Below are 15,741 nucleotides of genomic sequence, written 5' to 3'. Positions count from 1 at the left end.
AACTGAGCCCTGGGGGACACCAGTGGTGAGAGCATTTACATATTACATTTACATTTTAGTCATTTAGCAGACGCTCTTAACCAGAGCGACTTACAGGAGCAATTAGGGTTAAGTGCCTTGCTCAAGGGCACATTAACGTCATTTAGCAGACGCTCTTAGCCAGAGCGACTCACAAATTGGTGCGTTCACCCTATAGCCAGTGGGATAACCACTTTACAATTTGGGGGGGGGGGGGGGGGTTAGAAGGAATACTTTATCCTATCCCAGGTATTCCTTAAAGAGGTGGGGTTTCAAATGTCTCCGGAAGGTGGTGAGTGACTCCGCTGTCCTGGCGTCGTGAGGGAGCTTGTTCCACCATTGGGGTGCCAGAGCAGCGAACAGTTTTGACTGGGCTGAGCGGGAGCTATGCTTCCGCAGAGGAAGGGGAGCCAGCAGGCCAGAGGTGGATGAACGCAATGTCCTCGTTTGGGTGTAGGGACTGATCAGAGCCTGAAGGTACAGAGGTGCCGTTCCCCTCACTGCTCCATAGGCAAGCACCATGGTCTTGTAGCGGATGCGAGCTTCAACTGGAAGCCAGTGGAGTGTGCGGAGGAGGGGGGTGACGTGAGAGAACTTGGGAAGGTTGAACACCAGACGGGCTGCGGCATTCTGGATGAGTTGTAGGGGTTTAATGGCACAGGCAGGGATTCCAGCCAACAGCGAGTTGCAGTAGTCCAGACGGGAGATGACAAGTGCCTGGACCAGGACCTGCGCCGCTTCCTGTGTAAGGCAGGGTCGCACACTCCGAATGTTGTAGAGCATGAACCTGCAGGAGCGGGTCACCGCCTTGATGTTGGCGGAGAACGACAGGGTGTTGTCCAGGGTCACGCCTAGGCTCTTCGCACTCTGGGAGGAGGACACAGCGGAGTTGTCAACCGTGATGGCGAGATCATGGAACGGGCAGTCCTTCCCCGGGAGGAAGAGCAGCTCCGTCTTGCCAGGGTTCAGCTTGAGGTGGTGATCCGTCATCCATACTGATATGTCTGCCAGACATGCAGAGATGCGATTCGCCACCTGGTTATCAGAAGGGGGAAAGGAGAAGATTAGTTGTGTATCGTCAGCGTAGCAATGATAGGAAAGGCCATGTGAGGATATGACAGAGCCAAGTGACTTGGTGTATAGGGAGAAAAGGAGAGGGCCCAGAACCGATCCCTGGGGGACACCAGTGGTGAGAGCACGTGGTGCGGAGACAGCTTCCCGCCACGCCACTTGGTAGGAGCGACCGGTCAGGTAGGACGCAATCCAGGAGTGAGCCGCGCCGGAGATGCCCATCTCGGAGAGGGTGGAGAGGAGGATCTGATGGTTCACAGTATCAAAGGCAGCAGACAGGTCTAGAAGGACAAGAGCAGAGGAGAGAGAGTTAGCTTTAGCAGTGCGGAGAGTCTCCGTGACACAGAGAAGAGCAGTCTCAGTTGAATGACCAGTCCTGAAACCTGATTGGTTTGGATCAAGAAGGTCATTCTGAGAGAGATAGCAAGAGAGTTGGCTAAAGACGGCACGCTCAATAGTTTTGGAAAGAAAAGAAAGAAGGGATACTGGTCTGTAGTTGTTGACATCAGTGGGGTCGAGTGTTGGTTTTTTGAGAAGGGGAGTAACTCTCGCTCTCTTGAAGACGGAAGGGACATGGCCAGCGGTCAAGGATGAGTTGATCAGCGAGGTGAGGTAGGGGAGAAGGTCACCGGAGATGGTCTGGAGAAGGGAGGAGGGGATGGGGTCAAGCGGGCAGGTTGTTGGGCGGCCTGCAGTCACAAGTCGCAGGATTTTATCTGGAGAGAGAGGGGAGAAAGAAGTCAAAGCATAGGGTAGGGCAGTGTGAGCAGGACCAGCAGTGTCATTAGACTTAACAAACGAGGATCGGATGTCGTCAACCTTCTTTTCAAAGTGGTTGACGAAGTCATCCACAGAGAGAGAGGAGGGGGGGGGGGGGGGGGGAGGATTCAGGAGGGAGGAAAATGTGGCAAAGAGCTTCCTAGGGTTAGAGGCAGATGCTTGGAATTTAGAGTGGTAGAAGGTGGCCTTAGCAGCAGAAACAGATGAAGAAAATGTAGAGAGGAGGGAGTGAAAAGATGCCAGGTCGGCAGGGAGTTTAGTTTTCTTCCATTTCCGCTCCGCTGCCCGGAGCTCTGTTCTGTGAGCTCGCAATGAGTCATCAAGCCACGGAGCTGGAGGGGAGGACCGAGCCGGCCGGGAGGATAGGGGACACAGAGAGTCAAAGGATGCAGAAAGGGAGGAGAGGAGGGTTGAGGAGGCAGAATCAGGAGATTGGAGGGAGAAGGATTGAGCAGAGGGAAGAGATGATAGGATGGAAGAGGAGAGAGTAGTGGGAGAGAGAGAGCGAAGGTTGCGGCGGCGCATTACCATCTGTGTAGGGGCAGAGTGAGTAGTGTGGGAGGAGAGTGAGAGAGAAAAGGAAACAAAGTAGTGGTCGGAGACATGGAGGGGAGTTGCAGTGAGATTAGTAGAGGAGCAGCATCTAGTGAAGATGAGGTCAAGCGTATTGCCTGCCTTGTGAGTAGGGGGGGACGGTGAGAGGGTGAGGTCAAAAGAGGAGAGGAGTGGAAAGAAGGAGGCAGAGAGAAATGAGTCAAATGTGGACATAGGGAGGTTGAAATCCCCCAAAACTGTGAGGGGTGAGCCATCCTCAGGGAAGGAACTTATCAAGGCGTCAAGCTCATTGATGAACTCTCCAAGGGAACCTGGAGGGCGATAGATGACAAGGATATTAAGCTTAAATGGGCTAGTGACTGTGACAGCATGGAATTCAAATGAGGAGATAGACAGATGGGTTAGGGGAAAAATTGAGAATGTCCACTTGGGAGAAATGAGGATTCCTGTACCACCACCCCTCTGACCAGATGCTCTCGGGGTATGCGAGAACACATGGTCAGACGAGGAGAGAGCAGTAGGAGTAGCGGTGTTTTCAGTGGTGATCCATGTTTCCGTCAGCGCCAGGAAGTCGAGGGACTGGAGGTTGGCATAGGCTGGGATGAAGTCAGCTTTGTTGGCAGCAGAACGGCAGTTCCAGAGGCTGCCTGCGACCTGGAACTCCACGTGGGTGGTGCGTGCAGGGACCACCAGGTTGGAGAGGCAGCAGCCACGCGGTGTGGTGCGTTTGTGTAGCCTGTGCAGAGAGGAGAGAACAGGGATAGGCAGAGGCATAGTTGACAGGCTGTAGCAAATGGCTACAAAAATGCAGAGGAGATCGGAATGAAATGGACTAAGCATCTGGGAGCGGAGAGAGCAGGGCCTCCCTCACCAAAAACTTCTACCTCAGAAACTAAAATTGTTTCACTGAACCACCCGAACAAAAAACTCTCCCAACTTCCGCCTTTGGAAATCAGAATTGTTGTGAACCACAGCGGTTCAATGTTTAAAGGAATAGACTCAACCCACTTTGTTCAGCTAGCCAACTATGACACCATAGCCAACTAGCAGACTAGCATCCAATAACAATAACACACCGTTTAGCACCAACACTTGGTCACAACAAACCACCAATAATATGATAACACACTAAACAGATCATTCGTGTCTGTGTCAAGTTCCTTTCATGACGCAGCAATGATTAGACGTTGGCTAGCTAGGACAAGTATATTGTGGTTAGCTACTACAGTACAGCCAGCTGGTCATGTTGGGTAGCTAGCAATGGCCACTGTGTTGACTCTGTTTGAAGAACGGCTAGCTAGCTAGCTTCGTGCTACAGCCGGCACGGCCGAGGACACTGCCAAGACACAGTAACTACCCACAACAACCCACGAAGCCTAGCTATGACGCCGTAGCCAACCTGCAAGCTAGCATCCATTAACACACAACTTAGCATCAACACCTGGCCACAACAAACTGCCAAGAGTGTGTCAGCACACCAAACAGACAATTCAAGTCCGTGTCGAGTTCCCTTCACAACGCAGCAAAAAATAAAATAAAAAATTAAACGTTGGAACCAGCTCTCCAGCGTTGCTAATCGTTACCAGTAGCTACCCGCTAGCTAGCTAGCCTCGTGCCTCGATACTAACCTACAACTACCCACGGAAACCTACAATAACAACAACACCAACCTACAATAAATACAATACCTAACTACAGCTAACTACCTACCTACGATCTAATACATGGTTAAGCAAAAGTTAAACGTTGGCTAGGACTACATTACCATTGGAACCAGCTCTCCAGCGTTGCTAATCGTTACCTGTAGGTACCCGCTAGCTAGCTAGCCTCGTGCCTCGATACCAACCCACAATTACCCACGGAAACCTACAATAACAACAATACTAACCTACAGTAAATACAATACCTAACTACAGCTAACTACCTACCTACGATCTAATACATGGTTAAGCAAAAGTTAAACGTTGGCTAGGACTACATTACCATTGGAACCAGCTCTCTACACAAGTGCTGCCCTGCCTTCTGCCTGCCTTCTTGTCTCCGCACATGGTGCGGAGACAGATTCTCGCCACGCCACCTGGTAGGAGCGACCTGTGAGGTAAGACGCAATCCAAGAGTGAGCCGCGCCGGAGATGCCCAACTCGGAGAGGGTGAAGAGGAGGATCTGATGGTTCACAGTATCAAAGCCAGCAGATAGGTCTAGAAGGATGAGAGCAGAGGAGAGAGAGTTAGCTTTAGCAGTGCGGAGAGCCTCCGTGACACAGAGAAGAGCAGTCTCAGTTGAATGACCAGTCTTGAAACCTGACTGGTTTGGATCAAGAAGGTAATTCTGAGAGAGATAGCAGGAGAGTTGGCTAGAGACGGCACGCTCAAGAGTTTTGGAGAGAAAAGAAAGAAGGGATACTGGTCTGTAGTTGTTGACATCGGAGGGATCGAGTGTAGGTTTATTGAGAAGGGGTGCAACTATCACTCTCTTGAAGACGGAAGGACATAGCCAGTGGTCAAGGATGAGTTGATGAGCGAGGTGAGGTAAGGGAGAAGGTCTCTGGAAATGGTCTGGAGAAGAGAGGAGGGGATAGGGTCAAGCGGGCAGGTTGTTGGGCGGCCAGCCGTCACAAGTCGCAAAATGTCATCTGGAGAGAGAGGGGAGAAAGAAGTCAAAGCATAGGGTAGGGCAGTGTGAGCAGCACCAGCGGTGTCATTTGACTTAATAAATGAGGATCGGATGTCATCAACCTTCTTTTCAGAATGGTTGACGAAGTCATCCACAGAGAGGGAGGAGGGAGGAGGAGGAGGATACAGCAGGGAGGAGAAGGTGGCAAAGAGCTTCCTAGGGTTAGAGGCAGAGGCTTGAAATTTAGAGTGGTAGAAAGTGGCTTTAGCAGCAGAAACAGCGGAAGAAAATGTAGAGAGGAGGGAGTCTAATTTTCCTCTCGGCTGCCCGGAGCCCTGTTCTGTGAGCTCGCAATGAGTCGTCAAGCCACGGAGCAGGAGTGGAGGACCGAGCCGGCCGGGAGGATAGGGGACATAGAGAGTTAAAAGATGCAGAAAGGGAGGAGAGGAGGGTTGAGGAGGCAGAATCAGGAGATTGGAGTGAGAAGGATTGTGCAGAGGGAAGAGATGATAGGATGGAAGAGGAGAGAGTAGCGGGAGAGAGAGAGCGAAGGTCGCGACGGCGCATTACCATCTGGGTAGGGGCAGAGTGAGTAGTGTTGGAGGAGAGCGAGAGAGAAAAGGATACAAAGTAGTGGTCGGAGATTTGGAGGGGAGTTGCAGTGAGATTAGTAGAAGAACAGCATCTAGTAAAGATGAGTTCAAGCGTATTGCCTGCCTTGTGAGTAGGGGGAGACAGTGAGAGGGTGAGGTCAAAGAGGAGAGGAGTGGAAAGAAGGAGGCAGAGAGAAATGAGTCAAAGGTAGACGTAGGGAGGTTAAAGTCACCCAGAACTGTGAGGGGTGAGCCATCCTCAGGAAAGGAACTTATCAAGGCATCAAGCTCATTGGTGAACTCTCCAAGGGAACCTGGAGGGCGATAAATGATAAGGATGTTAAGCTTGAATGGGCTAGTGACTGTGACAGCATGGAATTCAAATGTGGAGATAGAGAGATGGGTCAGGGGAGAAAAAGAGAATGTCCACTTGGGAGAGATGAGGATTCCTGTGCCACCACCCCGCTGACCAGATGCTCTCGGGGTATGCGAGAACACATGGTCAGGCGAGGAGAGAGCAGTAGGAGTAGCAGTGTTTTCTGTGGTAATCCATGTTTCCGTCAGCGCCAAGAAGTCGAGGGACTGGAGGGTAGCATAGGCTGAGATGAACTCTGCCTTGTTGGCCGCAGAACGGCAGTTCCAGAGGCTGCCAGAGACCTGGAACTCCACGTGGGTTGTGCGTGCAGGGACCATCAGGTTAGAGAGGCAGCAGCCTGTGCGGAGAGGAGAGAACAGGGATAGACAGACACATAGTTGACAGGCTACAGAAAAGGCTACACTAATGCAAAGGAGATCGGAATGAAATTAACTAAACATCTGGGGAAGCGAGGCCTCCCTCACTAACCTTTCACTGAAACACTCAAATACAACTCTTCCTACTTCCAGTTTAGAAATTATAATTGCTGTAATCTACAGTAGTTCAATGTTTCCAGGAATAGACTAACTTAGTTTATTCAGCTAGCTAACTTGGTACAGTATTCTTCTGTGAAAACTGCCAAGGGCACCGTATCCTATGACGCCATAGCTAACTAGCATGCTAGCATCCAATAACACACGGTTTAGCACCAATACTTAGTTACAACAAACTACCAATGGATCATTCATGTCTGTGTCTAGTTCCTTTCATAACGCAGAAGTAATTAAACGATGGCTAGCTAGCACAAAGTCAGTCATGCTAGCTACACAAGTGGACTACACATCTCGAATGTTCAGAAAGTGAAGCTTACGTTGCAAAATTCTCATTGACTAAAATGATACAGTACTGCTAGCTGGTAATGTTGGCTAGCTAGCAGTGGCTGCGGTGTTGACTGTTTGAAAATGTAGCTGGCTAGCTAACCTCGATAGTTTCTCTATACTACACCTTTGTCTTTGATACCAAGACAACTATGTAGCTAGCTAACTTTACACTAATCAAATCGTTCCGTTGAAATGTATTTAGTTGCTACAGTACTGCTAGCTGGTATAGTTGGCCAGCTAGCAGTGGCTGCGGAGTTGACTTAGTATGGAAAACGGCGTCGCTGCGAACGAATGTAGCTGGCTAACATTATACTAATCAAATCAAATAGTTCCGTTGTAATATATTTGGTTGCTACAGTACTGCTAGCTGGTAAGGTTGGCTAGCTAGCAGTGGCTGCGGTGTTGACTGCTAGCTGGTAAAGTTGGCTATAACTACCTACAATAACTACCTAGATAAACTATCTACAATACCTACAATATCTACCTACAATAATTACAGGTACTCTTAAGCGTGAAATAACATTGGAAACAACTATCCACAGTTGCTAACAGTTACCAAATTACAAGTAGCTACCCGCTAGCTAGCTAGCTTTATTGGTCCAGGTAGTGGGTTAGCTAGCTAGCCTCGTGCTTCACCGGGTTCAGCCGAATACACTACAATACTTACCTACAATAACTACCTACAATAACTACCTGGATAAACTACCTACAATACCTAACTACAATACCTACCTACAATCTAAATGCATGGTTTAAGCTTTACTCGACACATATAAAGAAGAAGCCAAGCTTACCTCCCCGCTTAGAGGAACACAACCTCACCCCATTGCTCCTTCCATATGTGGTATTTCAAATAAAATAAAATAAAATTTTATTGGCCACATGCGCCGTATACAACAGGTGCAGACATTACAGTGAAATACTTACTTACAGCCCTTAACCAACAGTGCATTTATTTAAAAAAAATAAGTAAAATAAAACAACAACAAAAAAGTGTTCAGAAAAAAAGAGCAGAAGTAAAACAAAATAACAGTAGGGAGGCTATATATACAGGGGGGTACCAGTGCAGAGTCAATGTGCGGGGGCACCGGCTAGTTGAGGTAGTTGAAGTAATATGTACATGTGGGTAGAGTTAAAGTGTCTATGCATAAGTAATTAACAGAGTAGCAGCAGCGTAAAAAGATGGGATGGGGGGGCAGTGTAAATAGTCCGGGTAGCCATGATTAGCTGTTCAGGAGTCTTATGGCTTGGGGGTAGAAGCTGTTGAGAAGTCTTTTGGGCCTAAACTTGGCTCTCCGGTACCGCTTGCCGTAGTGCAGGTTATCTTAGTGTCCTTGGGCACGGGGACTATGGTGGTCTGCTTGAAACATGTTGGTATTACAGACTCAGTCAGGGACATGTTGAAAATGTCAGTGAAGACACTTGCCAGTTGGTCAGCACATGCTCGGAGTACACGTCCTGGTAATCCGTCCGGCCCTGCGGCCTTGTGAATGTTGACCTGCTTAAAAGTCTTACTCACATCGGCTACGGAGAGCGTGATCACATAGTCATCCAGAACAGCTTGTGCTCTCATGCATGCTTCAGTGTTGCTTGCCTCGAAGCGAGCATAGAAGTGGTTTAGCTCGTCTGGTAGGCTTGTGTCACTGGGAAGCTCGCGGCTGTGCTTCCCTTTGTAGTCTGTAATAGTTTTCAAGCCCTGCCACATCCGACGAGCGTCAGAGCCGGTGTAGTACGATTCAATCTTAGTCCTGTATTGACTCTTTGCCTGTTTGATGGTTCGTCGGAGGGCATAGCGGGATTTCTTATAAGCGCCCGGGTTAGAGTCCCGCTCCTTGAAAGCGGCAGCTCTACCCTTTAGCTCAGTGCGGATGTTTCCTGTAATCCATGGCTTCTGGTTGGGGTATGTACGTACAGTCACTGTTGGGACGACATCATCGATGCACTTATTGATGAAGCCAGTGACTGATGTGGTGTACTCCTCAATGCTATCTGAAGAATCCCGGAACATGTTCCAGTCTGTGCTAGCAAAACAGTCCTGTAGCTTAGCATCTGCGTCATCTGACCACTTTTTTATTAACCGAGTCACTGGTGCTTCCTGCTTTAGTTTTTGCTTATAAGCAGGAATCAGGAGGATAGAGTTATGGTCAGATTTGCCAAATGGAGGGCGAGGGAGAGCTTTGTATGCGTCTCTGTGTGTGGAGTAAAGGTGGTCTAGAGTTTTTTTTCCTCTGGTTGCACATTTAACATGCTGGTAGAAATTAGGTAGTTTAATTTAAGTTTCCCTGCATTAAAGTCCCCGGCCACTAGGAGCGCTGCCTCTGGATGAGCGTTTTCCTGTTGATTTATGGCCTTATACAGCTCATTCAGTGCAATCTTAATGCCAACATTGGTTTGTGGTGGTAAATAGACAGCTATGAAAAATATAGATGAAAACTCTCTTGGTAAATAGTGTGGTCTACAGCTTATCATAAGATACTCTACCTCAGGCGAGCAAAACCTAGATACTTTTGTGCACCAGCTGTTGTTTACAAATATACACAGACTGCCACCCCTTGTCTTCTACTCCTGAGTGGCGCAGTGGTCTAAGGCACTGCATCGCAGTGCTAACTGTGCCACTAGAGATCCTGGTTCGAATCCAGGCTCTGTCGCAGCCGGCCGCGACCGGGAGACTCATGGGCGGCGCACAATTGGCCCAGCGTCGTCCAGGGTAGGGGAGGGAATGGCCGGCAGGGATGTAGCTCAGTTGATAGAGCATGGCGTTTGCAACGCCAGGGTTGTGGGTTTGATTCCCACAGGGGGCCAGTATAAAAAAAATAAAATAATAAAATAATAATAATGTATTCACTAACTGTAAGTCGCTCTGGATAAGAGCGTCTGCTAAATGACTAAAATGTAAAAAAAATGTTACCGGAGTCAGCCGTTCTATCCTGCCGATGTAGCGTATAGCCCGCTAGCTGTATGTTATCCATGTCGTCGTTCAGCCACGACTCTGTGAAACATAAGATATTACAGTTTTTAATGTCCCGTTGGTAGGATAACCGTAATCTTAGGTCATCCAATTTATTTTCCAATGATTTAAGATTGGCTAATAGGATTGATGGGAGCGGCAGTTTACTCGCTCGCTGTCGGATCCTTACAAGGCACCCCGACCTACGTCCGCGATATCTCCGTCTCTTCCTCATGCGAATGACAGGGATTTGGGCCTTGTCGGGTGTCTGTAGGATATCCTTCGCGGCCGCCTCGTTGAAGAAAAATTATTCGTCCAATACGAGGTGAGTAATCGCTGTCCTGATATCCAGAAGCTCTTTTTGGTTATAAGAGACGATGGCAGAAACATTATGTACAAAATAAATTACAAATAACGCGGAAAAACACACATAATAGTACAATTGGTTAGAGAGCTGTAAAACGGCAGCCATCTTCTCCGGCGCCATTCTTGGATTGTTTTGATGTCTTCACTATTACTCTAAAATGTAGAAAATAGTAAAAATAAAGAAAAACCCTTGAATGAGTAGGTGTTCTAAAACTTTTGACCGGTAGTGTATATACAGTGCATTCGAAAGTATTCAGACCCCTTGACTTTTTCCACATTTTGTTTCGCTACAGCCTTATTCTGAAATGGTTTAAATAAATACAAATCCTCATCAGTCTACACACAATACCCTATAATGACAAAGCGAAAACAGGTTTCTATACATTTTTGCAAATTTATGAAAAATAAAAAGCAGAAATACCTTACTTACATAAGTAATCAGACCCTTTGCTATGAGACTCGAAATTGAGCTCAGGTGCATCCTGTTTCCATTGATCATCCTTGAGATATTTCTACAACTTGATTGGAGTCCACCTGTGGTAAACTCAATTGATTGGACATGATTTGGAAAGGCACACACCTGTCTATATAAGGTCCCACAGTTGACAGTGCATGTCAGAGCAAAAACCAAGCCATGAGGTCGAAGGAATTGTCCGTATAGCTCTGAGACAGGATTGTGTCAAGGCACAGATCTGTGGAAGGGTACCAAAACATTTCTGCAGCATTGAAGGTCCCCGAGAACACAGTGGCCTCCATCATTCTGAAATGGAAGAAGTTTGGAACCACCAAGACTCTTCCTAGAGCTGGCCGCCTGGCCAAACTGAGCAATCGGGGGAGATGGGCCTTGGTCAAGGAGGTGACCAAGAACCCGATGGTCACTCTGACAGAGCTCCAGAGTTTCTCTGTGGAGATGGGAGAACCTTCCATCTCTGCAGCACTCCACCAATCAGGCCTTTATTGTAGAGTAGCCAGACAGAAACCACTCCTCAGTAAAAAGCACATGACAGCCCGCTTGGAGTTTGTCAAAAGGCACCTAAAGGACTCTCAGACCATGAGAAACAAGATTCTCTGGTCTGATGAAACCAAGATTGAACTCTTTGGCCTGAATGCCAAAGAGTTCTGGAGGAAACCTGGCACCATCCCTTCGGTAAAGCATGGTGGTGGCAGCATCATGCTGTAGGGATGTTTTTCAGCGGCAGGGACTGGGAGACTAGTCAGAATCGAGGGAAGGATTAATGGAGCAAAGTAAAGAGAGATCCTTGATGAAAACCTGCTCCAGAGTGCTTAGGACCTCAGACTGGGGCGAAGTTCCACCTTCCAACAGGACAACGACCCTAAGCACACAGCCAAGACAATGCAGGAGTGGCTTCGGGTCAAGTCTCTGAATGTCCTTGAGTGGCCCAGCCAGAGGCCGGACTTGAACCCGATCGAACATCTCTGGAGAGACCTGAAAATAGCTGTGCAGCGACACTCCCCATCCAACCTGACAGAGCTTGAGAGGATCTGTAGAGAAGAATGGGAGAAACTCCCCAAATACAGGTGTGCCAAGCATGTAGCGTCATACCCAAGAAGACTCGAGGTTGTAATTGCTGCCAAAGGTGCTTCAACAAAGTACTCAGTAAAGGGTCTGAATAATTATGTACATTTGATATTTAAGTTTTATTTGCACACATTACTAAAAACCTGTTTTTGCTTTGGGGTATTGTATGTAGATTGATGATGGAAAAAAACAATTTAATCCATTTTAAAATAAGGCTGTAACGTAACAAAATGTGGAAAAAGTCAAGGGGTCTGAATACTTTCCGAATGCACTGTATATACACAAAAGTATGTGGACTCCCGAGCAAACAGCCATGCAATCTCCATAGACAAACATTGGCAGTAGAATGGCCTTACTGAAGAACTCAGTAACTTTCAACGTGTCACCGGCATAGGATGCCACCTTTCCAACAAGTCAGTTCGGAAAATGTATGCCCTGCTAGAGCTGCCCCAGTCAACTGTAAGTGCTGTTATTGTGAAGTGTAAATGTCTAGGAGCAACAACGGCACAGAACGGGACCGCCAAGTGCTGAAACTTGTAAAAATCGTCTGTTCTCAGTTGCAACACTCACTACCGAGTTCTAAACTGCCTCTGGAAGCAACGTCAGCACAATAACTGTTTGTCGGCAGCTTCATGAAATGGGTTTCCATGGCAGAGCAGCCGCACACAAGCCTATGATCGCCAATGCGCAATGCCAAGCATCGGCTGGAGTGGTGTAAAGCTTGCCGCCATTGGACTCTGGAGCAGTGGAAACGCGTTCTCTGGAGTGATGAATCGTGCTTCACCATCTGGCAGTCCGTCGGACGAATCTGGGTTTGGCGGATGCCAGGAGAACGCTACCTGCCCCAGTGCATAGTGCCAACTGTAAAATTGGGTGGAGGTGGAATAATGGTCTGGGGCTGTTTTTCATGGTTCGGGCTAGGCTCCTTAGTTCCAGTGTAGGGAAATCTTAACACTACAGCATACAATTACATTCTAGATGATTCTGTTCTTCCAACTTTGTTGTCATGGTCGGTTTCTGCCTGAGTTGCCTGTTTTCTGTCCTGGAGTCTTTTTTTCCTGAGTTTCCTGAACGCACCCTGTCTGGTTGCCGGGCGACGAAGCAAGGCGGGAGATCTCTCCATTACCCGCACCTGCATCTCATCAGCTATCTGCATACCTGGTTCTGATCATCACCTCTCCACTTCATAAGCTCTGACCTGACATCCATTCCCTGCCGGATCGTTAGCCATGAACAGTATGTTGTGCCTGCGTATCAGCCTCAGATTACTAAAGTTAGTTTTGCTGTTCTGTTACTTTTTGCTTGCTGTGAACTCACCTTCGTTTCCTCTGTCTACAGTTACTCTCCCGGAATATTCACTCCACCTCTGCCTGGTCGTCTGTGGCTTCAGAAACATCATTGGATCTGCCCATTCACTCCCACCAACTCACCTCCACTGCCAGCTCCGTCACCTGGATTCTCCTGCTTCCACATTTAAGTCTTTAAATAAATACTCACCTTCATTCTACTCACCTTGTCCTGGTCTGCTTCTGGGTTCCGCTTTAGAGAATCGTGACATTTGTGGCAACATTTTGGGGAAGGCCCTTTCCTATTTCAGCATTACAATGCCCCCATGCACAAAGCGAGGTCCGTACAGAAATGGTTTGTCGAGAACTTGACTGGCCTGCACAGAGCCCTGACCTCAACCCCATCAAACACCTTTAGGATGAATTGGAACGCAGACTGCGAGCCAGGCCTAATTGCCCAACATCAGTGCCCGACCTCACTAATGCTCTTGTGGCTGAATGGAAGCAAGTCCCCGCAGCAATGTTCCAACATCTAGTGGAAAGCCTTCCCAGAAGAGTGGAGGCTGTTATAGCAGCAAAGGGGGGACCAACTCCATATTAATGCCCCTGATTTTGGAACGAGAGGTTCGACAAGCAGATGTCCACATATTTTTGGTAAAGCAGTGTGTGTATGTATATAAACTCAGCAAAAAAAGAAACGTCCCTTTTTCAGGACCATGTCTTTCAAAGATAATTCGTAAAAATCCAAATAACTTCACAGATCTTTATTGTAAAGGGTTTAAACACTGTTTCCCATGCTTGTTCAATGAAGCATAAACAATTAATGAACATGCACCTGTGGAACGTTCGTTAAGACACTAACAGCTTACAGACGGTAGGCAATTAAGGTCACTGTTATGAAAACTTAGGACACTAAAGAGGCCTTTCTACTGACTCTGAAGAACACCAAAAGAAAGATGCCCAGGGTCCCTGCTCATCTGCGTGAACGTGCCTTAGGCATGCTGCAAGGAGGCATGAGGACTGCAATAAATTGCAATGTCCGTACTGTGAGACGCCTAAGACAGCGCTACAGGGAGACAGGACGTACAGCTGATCATCCTCGCAGTGGCAGACCACGTGTAACAACACCTGCACAGGATCAGTACATCCGAACATCACACCTGTGGGACAGGTACAGGATGGCAACAACAACTGCCGAGTTACACCAAGAACACACAATCCCTCCATCAGTGCTCAGACTGTCCGCAATAGGCTGAGAGAGGCTGCACTGAGGGCTTGTAGACCTGTTGTAAGGCAGGTCCTCACCAGACATCAATGGCAACAACGTCACCTATGGGCACAAACCCACCGTCGCTGGACCAGACAGGACTGGCAAAAAGTACTCTTCACTGACGAGTCACGGTTTTGTCTCACCAGGGGTGATGGTCGGATTTGCGTTTATTGTCGAAGGAATGAGCGTTACACCGAGGCCTGTACTCTGGAGCGGGATCGATTTGGATGTGGAGGGTCCGTCATGGTCTGGGGCGGTGTGTCACAGCATCATCGGACTGAGCTTGTTGTCATTGCAGGCAATCTTAACGCTGTGCGTTACAGGGAAGACATCCTCATCCCTCATGTGGTACCCTTCCTGCAGGCTCATCCTGACATGACCCGCCAGCATGACAATGCCACCAGCCATACTGCTCGTTCTGTGTGTGATTTCCTGCAAGACAGGAATGTCAGTGTTCTGCCATGGCCAGCGAAGAGCCCGGATCTCAATCCCATTGAGCACGTCTGGGACCTGTTGGATCGGAGGGTGAGGGCTAGGGCCATTCCCCCCAGAAATGTCTGGGAACTTGCAGGTGCCTTGGTGGAAGAGTGGGGTAACATCTCACAGCAAGAACTGGCAAATCTGGTGCAGTCCATGTGGAGGAGATGCACAGCAGTACTTAATGCAGCTGCTGGCCACACCAGATATTGACTGTTACTTTTGATTTTGACCCCCCTTTTGTTCAGGGACACATTATTCAATTTCTGTTAGTCACATGTCTGTGGAACTTGTTCAGTTTATTTCTCAGTTGTTGAATCTTGTTATGTTCATACATATATTTACACATGTTAAGTTTTCTGAAAATAAACGTTTCTTTTTTTTGCTGAGTTTATATATATATAATTATACACAGACTGAAAACATGGTGAAATTCAAGGCTGTAAAACGGTGTGCGTTGTCTGTGTCAGTACACCTCCACTAATAACAGCTGTTTGTTTGGTTCCAGGTAGTGGAGGGGGTCCGGTCAGGCCAAATCTGTGTCCCACTCTGTCCTGGTAGCAGCCAGCCAGGCTGCAGTCATCAAGGCTGCAAAGAACGTCATGGCAACTGCCATTACCATGGCAAAGAGCGCCACCAGTTTGGTAACCATGACGAAGGGCGCCGCGGCAACTGTCACCTTGGGAAAGGGTCCCAACACCTCTTAACACCATTGCCAACATGCATGTTATCAGCATGGCCAAAGGGGCGGGGTCTACGGTAGTGGGCGTGCCCAAGAGCGCAAGCATGACATTGATCAGCGCGGCCTCACTGGTCAGTGGGATGGCGGCAGGGGGAGGGAAGACTGCTGCTACTCTATCAGGTAGGATGATAATACCTCTTATGTTGTTTGAGAAAGTGGATTGCTGCTGTTTTGAGACAGGTCTCAATTTTTAATCTCAGTGGGATCACCTGTATAAATAAAGCATCGTTTTAGAATAGATAGATG

At 48.1% G+C, this 15,741-nt stretch overlaps 1 pseudogene across 1 annotated transcript in view; it reads left to right on the top strand.

The window, feature by feature from the left end:
- Positions 1 to 15,741, top strand: part of LOC311122328 (YEATS domain-containing protein 2-like) — a 75,457-nt pseudogene that overhangs the window by 45,835 nt on the left and 13,881 nt on the right. Inside the window, exon 17 of the transcript in view lies at positions 15,266 to 15,615. The product of the transcript in view is annotated as a YEATS domain-containing protein 2-like (transcript). The remainder of the gene's footprint in view (positions 1 to 15,265; positions 15,616 to 15,741) is intronic.

Source organism: Coregonus lavaretus (assembly GCF_964263955.1).
Source record: "Coregonus lavaretus genome assembly, contig: HAP1_SCAFFOLD_463, whole genome shotgun sequence".
In the NCBI taxonomy this organism is placed as follows: domain Eukaryota; kingdom Metazoa; phylum Chordata; class Actinopteri; order Salmoniformes; family Salmonidae; genus Coregonus; species Coregonus lavaretus.
This window is presented reverse-complemented; position numbering and strand designations above follow the sequence as displayed.